The 20,587-nt window shown below is 37.0% G+C and overlaps 1 protein-coding gene across 3 annotated transcripts in view; it reads right to left on the bottom strand.

Moving 5' to 3' along the window:
- TMOD3 (tropomodulin 3) overlaps positions 1-20,587 on the bottom strand; it is an 83,080-nt gene that overhangs the window by 20,138 nt on the left and 42,355 nt on the right. The gene's annotated exons all lie outside the window — the stretch shown is intronic.

The following is a 20,587-nucleotide window of genomic DNA, read 5'->3' as shown; positions in this document are numbered from 1 at the left end:
GGAATGGTAGAAGCAATCATGACTCTACAAATTTAATATCTAATTGCAAAGAAATTCCCCTATGTTCTGAGTGGTATTTTGAAACTCTTGATTACTGTTCCTCTGAGCGTCAATGGACACTAAGAAGGTTATCTGTTAAATTAGTCACCCTCAAAACTGAAAGCCTTTACTACTATATGAAAACTTAATGTTTATTGCCATATATCACACAAGTTGAAAATATGAAGTGAATGGAAAATAACAGGGTAACTACAGCACTAGCTGACATAATAAGATGTACTGTCACAAGTTGGGGACTAGGTTGCCTCTGTTTTGTCTCCCAAGACAGGTGAAAATTCTAACCCGAATTACCTGGATAAGGATAAGCCTGTATGGATTTGAAGTACTGATTTTTTTTTTTTTTTTTAAATCAAGAAACTTCCAGGAAAGTGTTCAAAAGGCCACATGAAGGCTCATACACTTTCCTGGAAGTTTCCTCTATCAAGGAAATGCTTGTCAGCATACAATTAGTACAGTGAGAGCTATGTAATTCCTGTTTAAAATAGGAATCCTTCCCAAAACAGGGTGCTCTCACAAATTTGACCAAGGTTGGTCAAGTATTTTTTGCTAAGCCTGTCTAAATGATTTTAATTCCTGATATATATTTCTTATTTTCAGCATTTCCATTTGTTTCTTTTTTCTTAGTTGTCTCACAGGTAGTGATGCCATTTGGGTCTTTTTAAAAAAAAACAAAAACTGTTTCCATGGTTCTGCTAAAAATTCCCCATATCTTCACACATGTTATGCATCTTTTCCATCATATTTCTTTGGTATTTTTATCATAGTTGAAGTCCCTGACTGAAAACAGCAATATCTGGGTTGCCTCTGGAGCACATATTCTTGCCTTCATTTAAGATCTTTGACTGCATGCTGCACATTTTGTATAACACACTTCTGAAAAAATTATTTACTCCCAGAAAGGAGTACAATCTGGGTCTTGGTGCAACTCCTGTTTGATTGTATTCCTTATTGGTTTCAGATATTTTGAGGATAGGATCAGAAGTTTCCCATTAGCAAAAACTGCGATTAGGAACCTGCTGAGATTCTGGAGATCTGCTCATCTGTCTACTTTCCAGTGCACTGTGAGAGATTTCTGACAAACACCCCTGACTGTCAGTTTTCTGGATAACTGGATAAATGTTTTCAAACAGATAAAAATCCCCCTGCTTTTTCTGTCTTGGAAAATCTTTTCACCTCATGTTTGTCTTGTCAGCTCTATACCATGTGAAGGGGGAATGGTCTGGAAGTGATTCTCCTAAATCTGCTGTCCTTCCCTAAGAATACCCCAGCTCAAAGTTCACGCCTTGGGGATGTTCTCTCAGTTCCTCTCCATTGCTTCTGTTCTTGGAGTACCATTCCTAGCACTAAATGAAGACCTGTTGAAAAAGAGTCTCACTTTGACTCTAGGTCTGCTCTCTCCAATATGGTAGCTACAAGACATGTTACTATTTAAATTAATTAAAAATTCAATTCCTTAGTTTCAAGCATTCAATGGACATATGTGGTTCACTATCTATGCTAAACAGTAAGGCAGATACTAGCTGGATGTAAGCCATTCTGTTTTCATTATAGTGAGAATAACAATTTTTTCAACTTTCTACATCTTCCTGGTCAGGTATCTTCTTACTTAAAAAAAAAAAAAAAAAAAAAAAAATGGCACTTGGCCAATCCAAAAAGTATCTGTATTAGTAAGGATGTTTTAACTGCATATTACAGAACACTCAAAAGTAGTTTAAACTGGTGCTTCCCAAGCATTAATGTGCACTGCAGTCACCTGGTGACTGATTAAAGTGCAAATTCTGACATAGCAGGTCTGAAGAGGGGAATGAGATTCTACATTCCTAACCATAACCTCCCAATCGATGCTGACATGGCTTATCCACAGAATACTCTTAAAGCAGCAAGGGTTCAAAAAAGTAAGGATGTTTGTTATCTCAATAAGTCCATAGAAAGGTTCTAGAATTTAGCAGCTCAATGTTGAAATCAAGAATCCAGGCTCTTTCCACTTTTCTTTTTGGCTGCTCCAGCATGAAGTCCTTTGTTCCAAAGCCTTCAAAGTCTCAAGGCCGCTACAGTGCCAAGTCTCTGTCCCCATAAAATAAGACAGCAAGGAATGTCAACTTTCACAAGGAAAACTGTCCTCAGACTTCTCTGGTCTCACTGACCAGCAATGGATCACATGTTCATACCTCAGCTGCAAAGGTGGCTTACAAAGAATCATTGTTGAATAGGCAATAAGTGTTTATCGCAATATTGAAAGCAGGTGAAGTGTTTCTGTTTTCTTAATTCCTTGAACATTTACCCCTGGCTATACTTACACATTCTGCACATGTGTCTGCACTCTGTGAACTTTTCAAGGACATGGTCTACATTCTGTTCATCCCTGCATTCTTGCCCAGAGCACAGTAGGCAATCCAACTTGTTCAGTAAATAAGTTGGTGATCATCTCCAGTTCAATGGCCTCACTTTATAAAGTGTAATTTAAGTATGTTGGTGCAAAGTAACACAGCAGAGCTTCTCACTAGAGGAGAAGTTCCCAAACTCTATCTCCCCCAATCCCTTTTGGGGGGTATACTAGGGACTGAACCCAGGGATACTTTACCACAGAGCTAAATCACCAGTCCTTTAAAAATTTTTTAATTTTGAGACAAGGTCTTGCTAAGTTGCTGAGGCTAGCCTTCAACTTGTGACCCTCCCGCCTCTACTCCTAAATTGCTGGAATTACAATCATGTACCACCACACCCAGCTATAAGTTCCCAAACTTTTAAGTCAGTGCTCCTTTCAATAAACTTGTGGCTTACAAAGGTAACTTTTTTAGCAGACTTCCCCCACCCCAAATCAATGCCAATTTATATGGAAGTATGCATAATTGATCCTAATACCAAATTTTTGAGTTCTGATAATTATATAATCTTTTGTTATTGGTTCACAGATAAAGGCAAATTACAAATCATTATGTTCTGGTAATTCCATAGTTTTCACTGTTGATATTAAAGTTGCACACAGGGACTAGGGATACAGTTCAGCGACAGAGCATGTACTCAGTATGCACAAGGCTCTAGGTCCAATTCTCAGCATCAAAAGAAAAAAAAGAGAAAATTGATATAGGGGCCAGGGTTGTGGCTCAGTGGCAGAGCACTTGCCTAGCATGTATAAGGTACTGGATTCAAGCCTCAGCACCACATAAGAAAAACAAATAAATAAGTAAATAAGTAAAATAAAGGTATTTAAAAAAAAGTGGCACATACAGTTCAGGGAGCATGACATTAATTGCCACTTCAGATTAATAACATTTTCCTGAGCTTAATCTCTCACATGCATTTTTGATTGTCTATAGCAGTGGTTCTCATTGTTTGAAGCACACTGGACTCACCAGGGAGCTTTAAGAAATTCTGATATCCAAGTTTTACATCCCCATCCTACCCTATGCCACTCTGGTCAGATTCTGATTTAACTGGTCTGGTGTGCTGCCTGGAGCTCTCAAAGGATTCCAATGCACAGAATCCAAGGTTGAGAATCCCTGGATTATGGTATTTACTGACTAAATAAAACTACACAAGTTATTTACCATATAAAATTGAAAAAGCAGGTAATACTTATGTTAAATAGCTTCATTTAGTCTTTCTAGAGTACGTGTATAAACCAAAACATCATGTAGTACACCACAAATATAAATAGTTTTTACTTGTCAATTAAAAAAAAAAAAAAAAAACAGGAAGAAAACCACACAAGTTATTGAATAGTTGCCTATATCTTATCTGAGGAACTGATGTAATCTAAAGCATCACAAAAATCTAAGATGTTTATTTTTGTAATCCTCATCCACATTTTTTAAGAGGCCTCATTTGTATCTAATTTCTCCCACATATAAGCTTTTGCTAATGCTTTAACAACAAAATGGATCTCATCATAAAAAGCAATGGGGCAGATGGCGGACTAGAGGGAGGCTGCGTTCCTTGTCGCTCCGTAATTCCGGTTTCAAGCAGAGGATATCTGTTTCTTGGTGAGGCAGTTTTTGCTGCTTATCGATTCCCTGGTGTTGACCCCATTTGTCTGCCGTGATGACCTGCTGTCTGCCAGCACATCCATGCCTTTTTTGAGTGCAGATTGCCCACTGTCAGGCGCCTATCACCCGCCATTTGCCTGCCTCTGGCCGGTCCATCGCCTGCCTTACACCTATCCATCACCCAACGCCCGAGTTCACCTCCCGATAGTCCCACAACAGTCAGCAAACTGATCGCCAACTGCCAGTGGAGCGCCAGCTGTCTGCTGTTGCCTGTAGGTTCACTGTTACAGTACCTGCAGGTTTGATTATACGTGGCTGCTGCCGTTTTGAGACAACAGCCAGGCCCTGTAGGACCCCTGACTAGACTGACTGAGCCCCATCTCCAGGACAGCCCAACCTGCCTCTGGGGCCCTCACATCGACTGACTGCTCCCTGCCGCCAGGATCCCCAGACCAACTGACTGCGCCCTATCACCAGGACCCCAGACCGACTGATTGCACCCGGCCTCTAGGATCCCACAACCACACCAAGCACACCAGACCTCCAGGACCCCTGCCTGACCAACCACATCCCGCCTCCAGGACCTCCAGCTGACCACATCCACACCCGGAGCTGCAGCTCCCCATTTGCCAACACATTTCAAAGTCAGAGCGGCCATCTCGGATAATTCTGGAAGCCACAGCTCCGATATTTAGGTGGGGCAAATCCCATCCTGAGATGCCTGCTGGAGACTTAAAGCTCATAGTCAGGAACCTCTCATGCATCAGGCTACTGAACACTGGGAGGTTTCATTACTATATGACTGTTATACTGTAGATTTTCTTTTTTCTCCTTATAGAAAAAAATTTAAGTTTTTATTTCTTTACTTTTCTTGCTCTCTTTTCCTTTTGTTTATCTGTTCCCAGAGTCTCTTTCTCCCTTTTTTGCATGCTAACATACGATTTCTTTTGATTACACTCTCACCCTTTCTATTATCTAGAACTTCTGTATAATCTTTTCTTATCCCATTAACAGCCACATTCTACATCCCTCTGCATCTTCTTTGTCCTCCATTAGAAACTGCAGACCTTATTGCAAATCTGTTTGTTTTATTGAAGATAATATTTTAACTCATTCTGTTTATTATGATAATTTTGTTATTGTCCTCATAGGGGCTATTTGGTCTAGGATTGCATAGTGTCTGAATTGGGCACTGCTAATATTGATCTCCCCTTAAAAAAAGGGTTTTGGAAACCTATAGGGCCACTATAAGCCTATAGAGGAAAATTTGCAATAACCCAGATCCGCGCTGCTAGACAGAGGGGAAGATACATGAACAACATGAAAAAACAAGGGAAAAAAATGATCCAAACAAATCTAGGTTCTATAGTAATAGAATCCAATGACAGTATGGTAGAAGAAATGTCAGAAAAGGACTTCAGATTATACATGATTAAGATGATTTGCGAAGCAAAGGATAAGATAAGAGAGCAAATGCAGGCAATGAATGATAATACCAATAAGCGGAAAGAACAGGAAGCAAAAGATCATTTCAACAAAGAGAGATTCTAAAAAAAAAAAAACAAAAAAAAAAAAAACAAAAACAAAAAACAAAAAACAGAAATCCTTGGAATGAAGGAAACAATAAACTAAATAAAAAACTCAATGGAAAGCATCACCAACAGACTAGACCACTTGGAAGACAGAACCTCCGACAATGAAGACAAAATATTTAATCTTGAAAATAAAGTTGCCCAAACAGAGAAGATGGTAAGAAATGAACAGAATCTCCAAGAACTATGGGACATCATGAAAAGACCAAATTTAAGAATTATTGGGATTGAGGAAGGCACAGAGATACAAACCAAAGGAATGAACAACCTATTCAATGAAATAATAGCAGAAAATTTCCCAAACCTGAAGAATGAAATGGAAAGTCAAATACAAGAGCTTACAGAACACCAAATGCACAAAATCACAACAGGTCCACACCAAGGCACATTATAATGAAATGCCTAACATTCAAAATAAAGATAGGATTTTGAAGGCCGCGAGAGAAAAGCATCAGATTACATATAGGGGGAGACCAATACGGATAGCAGCCGACTTCTCAACCCAGACTCTAAAAGCTAGAAGGGCCTGGAACAACATATTTCAAGCTCTGAAAGAACTGGTTGCCAACCAAGAATCCTATACCCGGCAAAACTAACCTTCAGATTTGAAGATGAAATAAAATCCTTCCATGATAAACAGAAGTTAAAAGAATTTACAAATAGAAAGCCTGCACTACAGAATGTTTTCAACAAAATATTCCATGAGGAGGAAATGAAAAACAACAATGTAGGCTAGCAAAGGGAAGAACTACCTTAGAGAAAAACCACTCAAAGGAAAAACCAAGCCAACTTAAAAAGCAAAAATAAGCCAAATGACTGGGAATACAAATCATTTCTCAATAATAACCCTGAACGATAATGGCCTAAACTCATCAATCAAAAGACACAGACGGGCAGAATGGATTAAAAAGAAAGACCCAACAATACGCTGCCTGCAAAAGACTCTTCTCATAGAAAAAGACATCCACAGACTAAAGGTGAAAGGATGGGAAAAAACCTACCACGCACATGGACTCAGTAAAAAAGCAAGGGTTTCCATCCTTATATCAGATAAAGTGGACTTCAAGCCAAAGTTAGTCAGAAGGGATAAAGAAGGACATTTCATACTGCTTAAGGGAATCATAAATCAGGAAGACATAATGATAGTAAATATTTATGCCCCAAAGAATGGTGCATCCCTGTACATCAAACAAATCCTTCTCAATTTCAGGAATCGCATAGACCACAACACAATAATTCTGGGTGACTTTAACACACTGCTGTCACCACTAGCTAGATCTTCCAAACAAAAATCAAACAAAGAAACCACAGAACTCAATAACACAATCAATAACCTATACTTAATAGACATATATAGAATATTCCATACATCAATGAATGGATTCACTTTCTTCTCAGCAGTACATGGAACCTTCTCGAAAATAGACCATGGTATTCCACAAAGCAGCCCTTAGGAAATGCAAAAAAATAGAGATACTGCCTTGTGTTCTATCAGATCATAATGGACTGAGAGTAGAAATCAATGACAAAATAAAAAACAAATTACTCCAACACATGGAGACTAAATAATATGCTATTGAATGAAACATGGATAACAGAAAACATCAGGGAGGACATAAAAAAAATTCTTAGAGGTCAATGAGAATGACGATACAACATATCAAAATCTCTGGGACACTATGAAAGTGGTACTAAGAGGAAAATTCATTGCATGGGGCGCATTCCAGAAAAGAATGAAAAGTCAACAACTAAATGACCTAACATTATAGCTCAAAGCCCTAGAAAAAGAAGAACAGAATAACAGCAAATGTAGTACAAGACAGGAAATAATTAAAATCACAGCTGAAATCAATGAAATTGAAACAAAAGAAACAATTCAAAAAATTGACAAAACAAAAAGTTGGTTCTTTGAGAAAGTAAACAAAATAGACAAACCCTTAGCCACACTAACAAAGAGAAGGAGAGAGAAAACTCAAATTACTAAAATTCGTGATGAAAAAGGAAATATCACGACAGACACCCAATGAGATACAGAACATAATTAGAAGCTACTTTGAAAATCTGTATTCCAACAAAATAGAATCTACTGAAGACACTGATAAATTTCTAGAGACATGCTCCTCCCACACTGAACCAGGAGGACATACACGATTTAAACAGATCAATATCAAGCAATGAAATAGAAGAAGCCATTAAAAATCTACCATCCAAGAAAAGCCCAGGACCAGACAGATTCTCAGCCGAGTTCTACAAGACCTTCAAAGAAGATCTCATTCCAATACTTCTCAAAGTATTCCAGGAAATAGAAAAGGAGGGGACCCTACCAAATTCATTCTATGAAGCTAATATCACCCTCATACCCAAACCAGGAAAAGACACATCAAGGAAAGAAAATTTTAGACCAATATCCTTGATGAATATAGATGCAAAGATCCTTAACAAAATATTGGCAAACCGTATCCAAAAGCATATTAAGAAAATCGTGCACCACGATCAAGTGGGGTTCATCCCCGGAATGCAAGGATGGTTTAACATCCGCAAATCAATAAACCTAATCCATCATGTCAATAGACTTAAGGATAAGAATCATATGGTTATTTCAATTGACACAGAAAAAGTGTTCAACGAAAAACAACACCCCTTCATGCTCAAAACACTAGAAAAAATAGGGATAAGAGGAACATACCTGAACATTGTAAAGGCTATTTATGCTAAGCTCATGGCCAACATCATTCTTAATGGAGAAAAACTGAAACCGTTTCCTTTAAAAACGGGAATGAGACAGGGATGTCCTCTTTCACCACTTCTATTCAACATTGTCCTCGAAACTCTAGCCAGAGCAATTAGGCAGACTAAAGAAATTAAAGGGATATGAATAGGAAAAGAGGAACTTAAGCTGTCACTATTGCTGATGACATGATTCTATATTTAGAGGATCCAAAACACGCCTCCAGAAAACTTCTAGACCTCATCAATGAATTCAGCAAAATAGCAGGCTATAAAGTCAACACACATAAATCTAAAGCATTTTTATATGCAAGCGACGAACAGCTGAAAGGGAAATGAGGAAAACTACTCCATTTGCAATAGCCTCAAAAAAAAAAAAAAAAAAAACAAAACTTGGGCATCAATCTAACCAAAGAGGTAAAAGATCTCTACAATGAAAACTACAAAACACTGAAGAAAGAAATTGAGGAAGACCTTAGAAGATGGAAAGATCTCCCATGTTCTTGGATAGGCAGAATTAATATTGTCAAAATGGCCATATTACCAAAAGTGCTATACAGATTCAGTGCAATTCCAATTAAAATCCCAATGATGTACCTTGCAAGCAATCATGAAATTCATCTGGAAGAATAAGAAACCCAGAATAGCTAAAGCAATCCTTAGCAGGAAGAATGAAGCAGGGGGTATCGCAATACCAGAACTTCAACTATATTACAAAGCAATAGTAACAAAAACGGCATGGTATTGGCACCAAAATAGACAGGTAGATCAATGGTACAGAAACCCAAATAAATACTATTTTCTCATACTAGACAAAGGGGCCAAAAATATGCAATGGAGAAAAGATAGCCTCTTCAACAAATGGTGCTGGGAGAATTGGAAATCCGTATGCAACAGAATGAAACTAAACCCCTATCTCTCACCCTGCACAAAAATCAACTCAAAATGGATCAAGGACCTTGAAATCAGACCAGAGACCCTGCATCTTATAGAAGAAAAAGAAGGTCCAAATCTTCACCTTGTTGGCTTAGGATCAGACTTCCTTAACAGGACTCCCATAGCACAAGAAATAAAAGCAAGAATCAACAACTGGGATAGATTCAAACTAAATAGCTTTCTCTCTGCAAAGGAAACTATCAGCAATGCGAAAAGAGAGCCTACAGAGTGGGAGAAAATCTTTGCCACTCATACTTCAGATAGAGCACTAATCTCCAGAATATATAAAGAACTCAAAAACCTCTACACCAAGAATACAAATAACCCAATCAACAAATGGGCTAAGGATATGAACAGATGCTTCACAGAAGAAGATCTACAAGCAATCAACAAACATGAAAAAATGTTCACCATCTTTTGTAATAAGAGAAATGCAAATCAAAACAACACTAAGATTCCATCTCACCCCAATTAGAATGGTGATTTTCAAGAATACAAGCAATAATAGGTGTTGGCGAGGATGTGGGGAAAAAGGTACACTCATACATTGCTGGTGTGGTTGCAAATTAGTGCAGCCACTCTGGAAAGCAGTGTGGAGATTCCTTAAAAAACCTGGAATGGACCCACCATTTGACCCAGCTATCCCACTCCTTGGCCTATACCCAAAGGACTTAAAATCAGCACACTACAGAGATACAGCCACATCAATGTTCATAGCTGCTCAATTCACAATAGCCAGACTGTGGAACCAACCTAGATGTCCTTCAATTGATGAATGGGTAAAGAAACTGCAGTATATATATATATATACAATGGAATATTACTCAGCCATAAAGGATGATAAAATTATGGCATGTGCATGCAAATGGATGAAATTGGAGAATATCATGCTAAGTGAAATTAGCCAATCTCAAAAATCCAAAGGGTGAATGATCTTACTGATAAGCGGATGATGACATAATGAGGGGTGGGAGGGGGGAAGAATGGAGGAAGGAGGGACTGTATAAAGGGAAAAGAGGGGTGGGAGGGGTGGGGAGGAAGGAAAAAATAACAGAATGAATGAAACATCATTACCCTATGTAAATGTATGACTACGCAAATGGTATGCTGTTACTCCATGTACAGAAATAACATGTATCCCATTTGTTTACAATAAAAATAAATTAAAAAGAAAAAAAGCAATGGGCAAAAGAAAATGAAACTCCCAAGGACCTACGGATTCTGTGATAAGATAATTTTCCTCTATTTTATAAAGCTCTCACGTAGTTAGAGACCTCTTCTGGCACTCCTCTTTATGATAATTTCTCTGTATGCAGAAAATTTTGCTGTAGAGACATTTAGTTTACCCAATATTGTGTTTTAAATTACACATATAGCAATCCCCTTTGTATTCTCTTCATGATTAGTTTGATATTAATATACTGCAATAATTTTTTAAATGCACAAACATAAAATCTAATTATAGAAAACAAAAAAGTTCTATAATAGTATAAACTAGATAGTGTCCAAGTTTAGTATTATAAATACAAAGCTGTGTCTACAAATTGATTTACAGATTTAAACAATCCCTTTCAAAATCCCAGTTGGCCACTATTGATTTTGATCTGGAATGTCCCCTAAAGTCTTTGTCCTCAATGCACCAACACTCTGAGGTGAGGTTCTGGGGAAGTGACTGGATTATGAGGGCTTTAATCTCATCAGTGGATTACTCCACTGATGGATTCATACGTCTATTGGGAGGTGGTGGAAACTATGAGGTGGGAGCTGGTTAATGGGAGTGGGGCCTCAGGGCTGTGCTCTTGGGAACTATGTTTTGTCCCCTGCACCTTGTTTTTTCTCTCCACTTCTTGGTTGCCACAAGGTGAGCAGCTTTGCTTTGCCACACCCTCCCTGCCATGATGTTTTATCTCACCAGTGGTTCAGAAACAACAGGGCCAAGTGACCATGGACCAAAACCTCTAAAACTATAAAGTAGGATCAACTTTCCTCTTTTCTTTTTCTCTGGTATTTTGTCACAGAAATGGAAAACTGACTACCAGATCTGTTTTATAGAAAGTGACAAGTTAATCCAAAAAGGCATATAGAAATCCAAGGGATCCAGAAATAGTCAATCATGACAAAGTTCAAAGTTGGTGGATTCATTATGCCAATTTCAAAATGTAATACAGAAATTGGATCCCCTACCTCATACCGTACACAAGTATTAATTTCAAAGTGGATTATAGGCCTAAATGTAAGAGTTGAACTATATAATTTGTAGGAAAAAAATCCACAAGATTATATCTTTATGATTTTGAGTTAGGCAATAGTTTTCAGATATGATGGCCAAAGCACAGAAGAAAAAAAAATAGATAAACTGGACTATATCGAAATTAACATTTGTGAGGTAAATTATACCATCACGAAAGTGAAGATGACCCACCAAATAGAAGCAACTCTTTACAAATCATGTATCCAATACAAGGGACTTGTGTTCAGAATATATAAGGAATATTTACCAATCAATAATAAAAAGACAACACATTCAGCCATGTCTAATAAACATGAAAAATCCTGCAAATTTGATTCACCTTTTATCCAAAATCATTTAACAAATGTATTAGTATTCTACTTTATTACAATCATCTTAATTCTGATGTGTTTTTTTCAAGTCATGATTATTTACTTGCAGAAATCTCAATAAGATGATTTAACCTATATAACGGAACTGGTTTATAGTAAACATAACAGACACACATTAATTGCTTATCCATACCGCCCCAAATTTCGTGCACATGAGTGTGTGTGTCTGGGACAGGGGGGAGGAAGAGAGAGCTGTTTTCAAAACAAATGACAACCCCAGAAAAATTAAAACCACATAGTCTCAAGTATCTATATCAGTGATTCTTAAATTCAGAATGAGGACTGGCTAGGCATGGATATTTTGAAAAAGCTCCAGAGGTGATTCTGATTCTTACTGAGACTGATAACCATTAATCTGTATAATTTTGGGGGAAAGGGAGAGTGGGGATTATACCCAGGGCTTTGTACATGTGAAACACATGCTCAATCACTGAACTACACCTCCAGCCCTATAATCTGGAAGTTTACGAATTTAACTTTGATTGATCTAATTTTATTTTTCCTCTTGAAATATGGTCAAAAAGCCTAGGCTTGTTACTTTTAATACATGTATTAAAAAAAAATGTCTGAGAGAATAGCTACTCATTTCTATCCTTCAGTAGACAGCATTCTATCTAAATGCCATTAATTGCCCTATTTAACATGCAAAAATCCAAAACTAGAATTTTAAAAATCGAAATTATAATTCTTTACACTGTAGCAAAATACAAAACAAGCAATAACTAGATCAGAAAAAGTCACTCAGACAAGTATAAAAAAACACATCAGTCACCCCCAACTGAAATAAAACAAATTAAAAAAGGGCTGTGACTATTGGTTGCTAAGAATGTAAAACTAGTTCAGTAATGTTTCTATAACCACAAAGTGGCAGCTAAGGAAATAGAAGAAACCAAGATAAGAATTCATATGACAATAACTGAAATGTAGGCAGTTATCCAAAAACACATTTGTGACAAGAAAAAAATTAAAAAAGAATACCCTGCCAAGATTCTTGTTATTGTCACAAAATCAGTATGGGATACTGTGAACCATGTCAACAATTTTATTGCCAAGGACCTTCCTTCACTAGTCCTCATCTCTTTTGCTCTGATACCAAGTTATAGCTACAACAAATGTTAAGAATTATCTTAGTCATAAATTCCATCCTAAACATATTAAAAAAGAGAGAGAGAGAGAGATGGCTCTTATTTGTTTACTTTCTACTGAGTTGAAAGGCTCTAATTTTTACTATCTAGTTAGTTGCCTTGTTCCAGAAAAGATTTAAGGTAACTACATCACTATATTTCCAAGGGGTTTGGGACATATCTTTTGATAGCAATCACACAAACCTCAAACCAGCCAAACTAAAGGATGAGGGGGGCAGATTCTGGAAGGGTGCTTTTGTTTTGACCCAATGATACACGATACCTATTCGACAATATGACATATGGTCACCAATATGTGCTAATTTATTCAAACAACATTTAGTGTATACTAGATAATGAGATAGAAAGACATTGTAAGAAGAATAAGAAATCTTTTATTTGGAGGAGTACTATAGTTTGGATCTTGAATGTCTCTCAGAGGACCATGTATTGAAGTATTGGTCCCCAGGTTGATGTTACTGGGAGATGGTAGAACCATTGAGAAGTAGGGCCTTGAGAGAGAAGTTACTTAGGTCTTGTGTGTTGGGAGGGAACATGTCCCTAAAGGGGATTGTGGGACCCTAACCCCTTCTACCTTCTCTGCTCCCTGGCTCATGAAGTAAGCAGTTTTGCTCCACCATGCACTCCCATCAAGACTGTGCTGCCTCACCACAGGCCCAAAGCAATGGGGTCAGTTGATTATAGACTAGAATATCCAAAAATGTGAGCCAAAACAATCCTTCTCTTCTTATAAGTTAATTATCTCAGGTATTTTGTTACAGTGATAGAGAGCTGACTGACACAGGGGATAGCTAGTCTTCTACTTTTAGCCAAGAAGGGATTTATCTACATGCCTGAAACAACCACTAAGTGGACAAAATATATGAAACACGTTTTCAAGACACTGATCATCAGGCAACAAAGATAGTGATCCCTGAGAATGAGGGGGCGGGGTGTGGGTTCTACAGTTGCTTAGCTTATTCCCTAGAGAAAATTTCCAGACATTAGAGTAGGGAGCAGGAATTCAGGAAGATCCTTGCAACCTCTGAGCTGCAGAAACAAAGATGAGGTCCAGAGAGAACAAGGTGGCTAGCATTTGCAGAACAGAAGATCGAAGAAAAGAGAGCTGCACAGAGAAAGAACCCAGGAGCTGTGTGGGGGGTTGCCTTGAATACTCAGATCATTGATCCACACATGAATGTGAGTAAATTACCTTGAGTCAAGGGAAAAAACATCTGAAATATTAGAAATTATAGTGCATGCATTCACACAGGGTTAGGAATAGCTTCTGTTCCCACCAGCCAGACTGAAAAGCCTCAGAATTCACAGGACAATAATTGAGTAGGGAACTCAGAAAGGCCTTGCCTCAGGTGTGGGGAAATCATTAGCTGAACATGGCTCCAGTCCTACTCCAGTCCTACCTAACAATTTTTTTTTCTTTTTTTGGTACTGGGGATTAAACCCAGGGGTGCTTAACCACTGAGCCACATCTCCAAAACTTTTTTTTCTATTTTATTAGAGACAGGGTCTTGCTGAGTTGCTTAGGGCCTTGCTAAGTTGCTGAAGCTGACCTTCAACTCAAGGTTCTCCTGCTTCGACCTTCCAAGCTGTTGGGATTACAGGTGTGTGCCACTGTGCCTCGCCAACCTAATAGCTCTTAAAAGCAAGATTCTAAAGAATGAGACTTTCAAGGAACTTAACTGTATCCTAGAATGAAACTCAATATTTATAGGGATATCAATATATCTAGCTTCTAAAAATTAAAAACTAATATTCAATAAAAAATTACCAGCATATAAAGAAGCAGGAAAATTCAAACCATAAGGGGAAGGAAAAATGCCAGTCTATCAAAATTGACTTAGCAATAACAGATGACAAAATAAGCAAGGAAAGGTATTAAAATTTATTACATTTATATTCTATGTGTTCAAAAGTTAAGTAGAAACGAAAAAACAAGAGAGGAAAAGGGAAAAAAAGAAACAGATTGGCCAAATAGAAAAGATATACCATACTAACAATAATTAAGAGAAAGCAAGGGCTGGGCAAGAAGCTTAGTGGTAGGGTGCCTGCCTAGCTACCTAGCATACATAAGGCCCTGGGTTTAATATCCAGCACCATGAAAAAAATAAAATAAAATAAAAGGTCAAAGAAAGCAAGATTTTTTCCCATTAATAGCAGACAAAGTACATTTTAGAGCAAAGAATATTACCATGAATAAAGCTCTTTTCATAATAATAAAAGGACAATTCATCAAGAAGAGATCTTATGAAAAGAAACTAGTAACACACCTTCATGGCATGATTTCTGAAACAATTAAAAGTACTCTATGATATGTAAATTATATGTAGAAATGTTGGAGGAAAAAAAAACTAAAATGGGTATAGTTATCCAGGAAAGGTTTCCTGTAGAAAAAAGTCTTAATATGAGTGATGAACCATCCATCTGGCTAACTCCTTACCCCAAAAGGAAAACTAGTATAAATCATTCCAATGATACAGGGTGAGCAGGCTGAAATACAGATGCCAGAGTGTGCATGGCTAATTTAAGAAGCTCATTTCAAGTACCACCTTCAGTGCCTGGGAAGATGACTTTTCAGAGGTATACAAGGGACATTTCAGACTCATAAAATATGACTACAAAAAAAAGACAGTTGTATCCTGAATTTATTGGAAGCCAGTTGTCCACTGGCAGTTACATAAACTTCTTAATTTAGGCAGATCTTTCTGGCTTACTAAGAGATCAAGTTTCCTCCAAAGAAATCGTGTATTAAGCAAGGTAAGGAAAGTTATTTTTAGGGTAAAGAGTGACTACAATAAATTTCTGGAAAGCTAAGGTAATTGAGAATAAATAAATTGTAACGCATACGAGAAGTCTTTAATTTAAAGGAACCTGGTTAAATTTACCTCTTGAAAAGCAAGGTGGTGTACAAAATTCTTAAGGCATTTCATTCTCAGGGTGGGAAAGGCAAAAACAAGGAAGAGTAGGAACATTCTGCAAGGAAGGGAGGAGCCCATCCTGGATGAGTCAGCAGCTCAAATGGAATTCAGTGGCACACCTCTAGGTAATGTGTAAGGTGCAGCCATGGCTCTGGTCCAGTCATGAAATAAGGAACACAGGGAAAAAAAAGTCTGTCTTGGGAAGGGTGAAGCATGATACTAGTAATAGGGAGGAGGACTACCAGCAAAGCAAAATGACAGGCAGTAAAAAATATTAAAGCCTGGGGCAAATTATTTCTCCAAGTTACAAATTCATGACAATGCTCTGAGACAGAATATTTATGATCATAAAAGTGAGATGCTAAACAGTCAACTATATCGTCAGCATTTTGTGCATTTTCACTATTCTCAGGGAAAGCTGGATGAATACTTTCACCCTTGCCTTGGACTATGCCTCAGTTCATATTTTGCAAAATTTTAAACAGGAAAAAGTTACAAATTTTTCTGATATTTTGAAACTATATCTACAAGTGCTGGGATTACAGGCATATATAACCTGTAAGGCTGAGACATGAGGATTGCAAGATGAAGGCCATCTTTAAAAAGTTAGCAAAACCCTGTCTCAGGGTTGCGGCTATAGCTCAGTAGCAGAGCATTTGCCTAGCATGTGTGAGGTGCTGGGTTCAATCCTTAGCACCACATAAAAATAAACAAATAAAATAAAGGCATTCTGTCCATCTATAACAATAAATAAATAAATAAATAAATAAACAAATAAATAAATAAATAAACGTCTCAAAATAAAAATAAAAGGGGCTAAGGATATAGCTCAGTGGTAAAGCACTCCTGGGTTCAATCCCCAGTACAAATACACATATATATATTTTGTAAGTAAAAGAAACAAACAAATTATGTTAATTTTTTTAAATATTTAGTTTTGCAACATTCAGATTCATTAAGAAAGTTATTTCCATTAATTATGCCAAGATACCATGATAGTATTATTCCCACTGTGAGCTTATTAAGTTTAGATGAATTTAACAGTTATATATTATTGGTCCTCCTGTAAATAATGCACTTAAAAAGAATTCTTAAACACATCTTTCGGCTATTCCCTTACTAGCTGCCTAATGCCTTCTTTTCTGCTGTTACTCAAATTATACTATTAGAGATACAAAATTTATTATTGTAGAACAAAACGTTTCCTAAACTCCATCTAAGACATGATAAACTGCATGTAAGACATGAGGCCTTGGAGTTTCACTTAAATAGGATTAATTTCTCCTTCTCAGATGTTGACATATACTTTTGATTCCATAAAATGTACAATTATAAATAATCATTCCACAAATCATGAAAGTTATTAATTTATCTACATATAATAACTCTCAAATGTCCTTCTTACTCTATCCATTTTTTATTTTGCTTGGTTTTGGGTTTTTTTTTTTTTTTTTTTTGCAGTGCCTGGGGGCATGATAGGCATGTGCTCCACCACTGACCCTATTTTTTTTTGCAGGGGTGTGGGGGTTGCAGGGAAGTGCTGAGATTTGAACCCAGGGCCTTGAGCTTGCTAGGCCAAGTGCTCTGTCACTGAGCTATGCCCTCAGCCCAGTCAGGTTTTTAAAAAACATTTTGAAGCAACAGAAACATAAAATTTGCCATGAATATATATATTTGTTTGGTCAAAAGAAAAAAAATCTGAAGATATGCAATTTTTCAGTTTAATGAAAATTCTTCCTGTCCTGGTCAGTTCATTTATTTTAGCTCTAGAAACAGGTATGCCTTTTGGTCAATTAATCATCTTTCAGTTAGTTTCAGAATATGAGAAAGATGTTAACTCTAATGATAGGATAATGTTCCTTTTACTGATTCCTAATTTTTCTTTTAAAACATTGAGCATTCATTTGATAGTTCTTTAAAAAAAAAAAAAAAAACAAAAAAACAAATATGAGATCACCATGTGAATCTGACATCTCTTTGAGGAAGTAATATTCTCTGGTAAAGCATTGGCTTCAGTAGCCACTGGCTACTGAACTCTGAGTTCAGTCATCTTTATATAAAAAAACACTTAGTTTACAGACCAATGGTACGTTTAAAAAAAAAAAAATGCTTTTGTTTTTAACAAAGGCAGGTTTTTAAACCATTTTATGAAAAGTAAGAGAACCCCTAACTGTCTGAGAGAGCTTACTAAATCCAAAAGTCTTCTGAACTATGTTATTAAGTAAAAAATCTGGGTCTCAACCCAGGTGTTCAGGACTGAGTCACAGGAGAGGCATCTTAAACAGACAAGTTTATGGTTTTCTAGAGCTAAGAGGGATAAACAAGCTGGCTTGATGAGGAAGTATATTAGTAAGATGTAGTAATATTCTGAGGATCTTTTGGACTGTGATCAGGATCCTAGAGATGAGATGCACTGAAAGGTAGGCATATTAGTGACCAAAGACAAACAAGGCTAATGATTTAAGGATAAGAGTCTAGGATGGATTTGAGAACACCAGATTTGGCATTTTGCTATATTTCAAAGCAGAGCTCTATATCTAAAGCTCCCCAATTATTTGAAGAGGAATTTGGCTCTTTTCAGGTCTATGGCACCACAACATGGCTTAATGTTTGGTTCTGCCCAGTTTGGTTGTACCTGCTTCCATCAGGTGGATTCTGTGGTTCTGGACCACTCATCCCTGACAAAGAATGGAAATTTCTTGTTTGGTAGTAATCATCCATAAGATTCTTTACAGTGATTTTCAGTGTACTCATTAACAAATTTGGTCCTCATAAAGACTACATGACATAGATGAGGCAGAGAAGCAGACTGTATGAATCCATGTATATAAAAGTCAAAACTGGCAGATCTATTGTAGTAGAAGCTTTGTTGATGGTTACCTCTGGGAAGGAGAAAGGGAAAAGTGACTGCAGAGAGCAAGAAGGGGCTTTCTGACGAATGATCTCACTGATAAGCAGATGATGACACATAATGGGGGGTGGGAGAAGGACAAGAATGGAGGAAGGAGGGATTATATAGAGGGAAAAGAGAGGTGGGAGGGGTGGGGGGGAAGGAAAAAAATAACGGAATGAATCAAACATCATTACTCTATGTAAATGTATGAATATGCAAACGGTATGCTGTTACTCCATGTACAAACAGAAATAACATGTATCCCATTTGTTTACAATAAAAATAAATTAAAAAAAAAAAGAAGGGGCTTTCTGAAGGTGCTGATAATGTGGGTATGTTCACTTTATAATCATTAAGCTGTATACTAATAATCTTGCATTTTCTGTAAGCAATAAAAAGTTCATTATACTCTTTAACTGTCTTGGTCTTGATCACTGTATCGTAGTTGTTCAAAAACAATATTTAACACGTAGCTAAATGAGGCAACAAGAACACCAAATGTATAAGGAGCAAATCACTGATTGTAAACACGCTTTCTGATTCAACTATTTCCATTTTTTACTCGTTTAAAAATCTAAAGAAGTAAAAGGAAACAAAAACTACTACTCTTATAGTTGAAGATACAGCACTGTTTTCCTATTGTCACCCATATTCTTCAGCTCAATTATTTTCCCCCTCTCAATTTATCATTTTCCATAATTATTCTCTATTTTCTTTAATTCTTCAAGATCTTTTCCTGGGTAACTAGAGGTTATGACTAGAAAGCACATTAGAAATCTGTCTTGAGTCACCTGGGGATAAATGCAGCTCTTTCATATCTTTTATTTTCTCATCTTATTATCCTTAAATTCCAGTTTTTTCTGACATCTCTCCCTGTTTTTACCTCCATTTTACTTCCTACCCAGAGGTCACCTGGAACATGCAGAATAATAAAAGGTAACTGATCAATATTTGTTCCCATAAAATTGTTCTCCTGTGTATGCAGAAGAATCACAAATTCAAGGCTAGCCTGAGCAATTTAATGAGACCCCTTTTCAAAATAAAAAAAAAAATATATATATATATAAAGGGCTGGGGATGTAGCTCAGTGGTAGAGCACACTGAGTTCATTCCTTAGTATTGGAGGGGGAAAAAGAAAAGCCATAAACAATAGTGTAGGTATGTCTGTATAGAAGCAAATATAATCAGCAGTCTTTTTTAAAAAAATATTTTTAATTAATATTTAAAAAATATTTTTTATTTATTTTTTTATGTGGTGCTGAGAATGGAACTCAGTGCCTCACATATGCTGGGCAAGTGCTCTACCACTGAGCCACAACCCCAGCCCCGCCAGCAGCCTTTTCTGTGACAAATATATACAGGCCTTTACCTATCTTTATGTGACTCACCACACTTCAAGTCCCTGCATTGGTTTTCAACCCTCTTTTTGGTCACGAACACCTGAAGGATGTGATATTCCCATCTATAGCTATACTGTGAAGGTTAATTTTATGTGTCAACTTTGCTGGCTATTGTGCCCAGATATTTAGTCAAATATTATGCTGGATGCTTCTGTTAAGGTGTTTATTCTTGAGATTAATATTTAAAACAATGAAATTTGAATATAGCAGACTACTCTTGATATGTTGATGGGCTTCGTTTGATTAACTAATGGTCTTAACAAAGACTGACTTCTTGCAAGTTAAGAAGGAATTCTATCAGCAGCCTGCCT

Source organism: Sciurus vulgaris, assembly GCF_902686455.1.
Source record: "Sciurus vulgaris genome assembly, chromosome: 2".
In the NCBI taxonomy this organism is placed as follows: domain Eukaryota; kingdom Metazoa; phylum Chordata; class Mammalia; order Rodentia; family Sciuridae; genus Sciurus; species Sciurus vulgaris.
The sequence above is the reverse complement of the archived record's forward strand: the minus strand, read 5'-3'. Positions and strand labels throughout refer to the sequence as shown.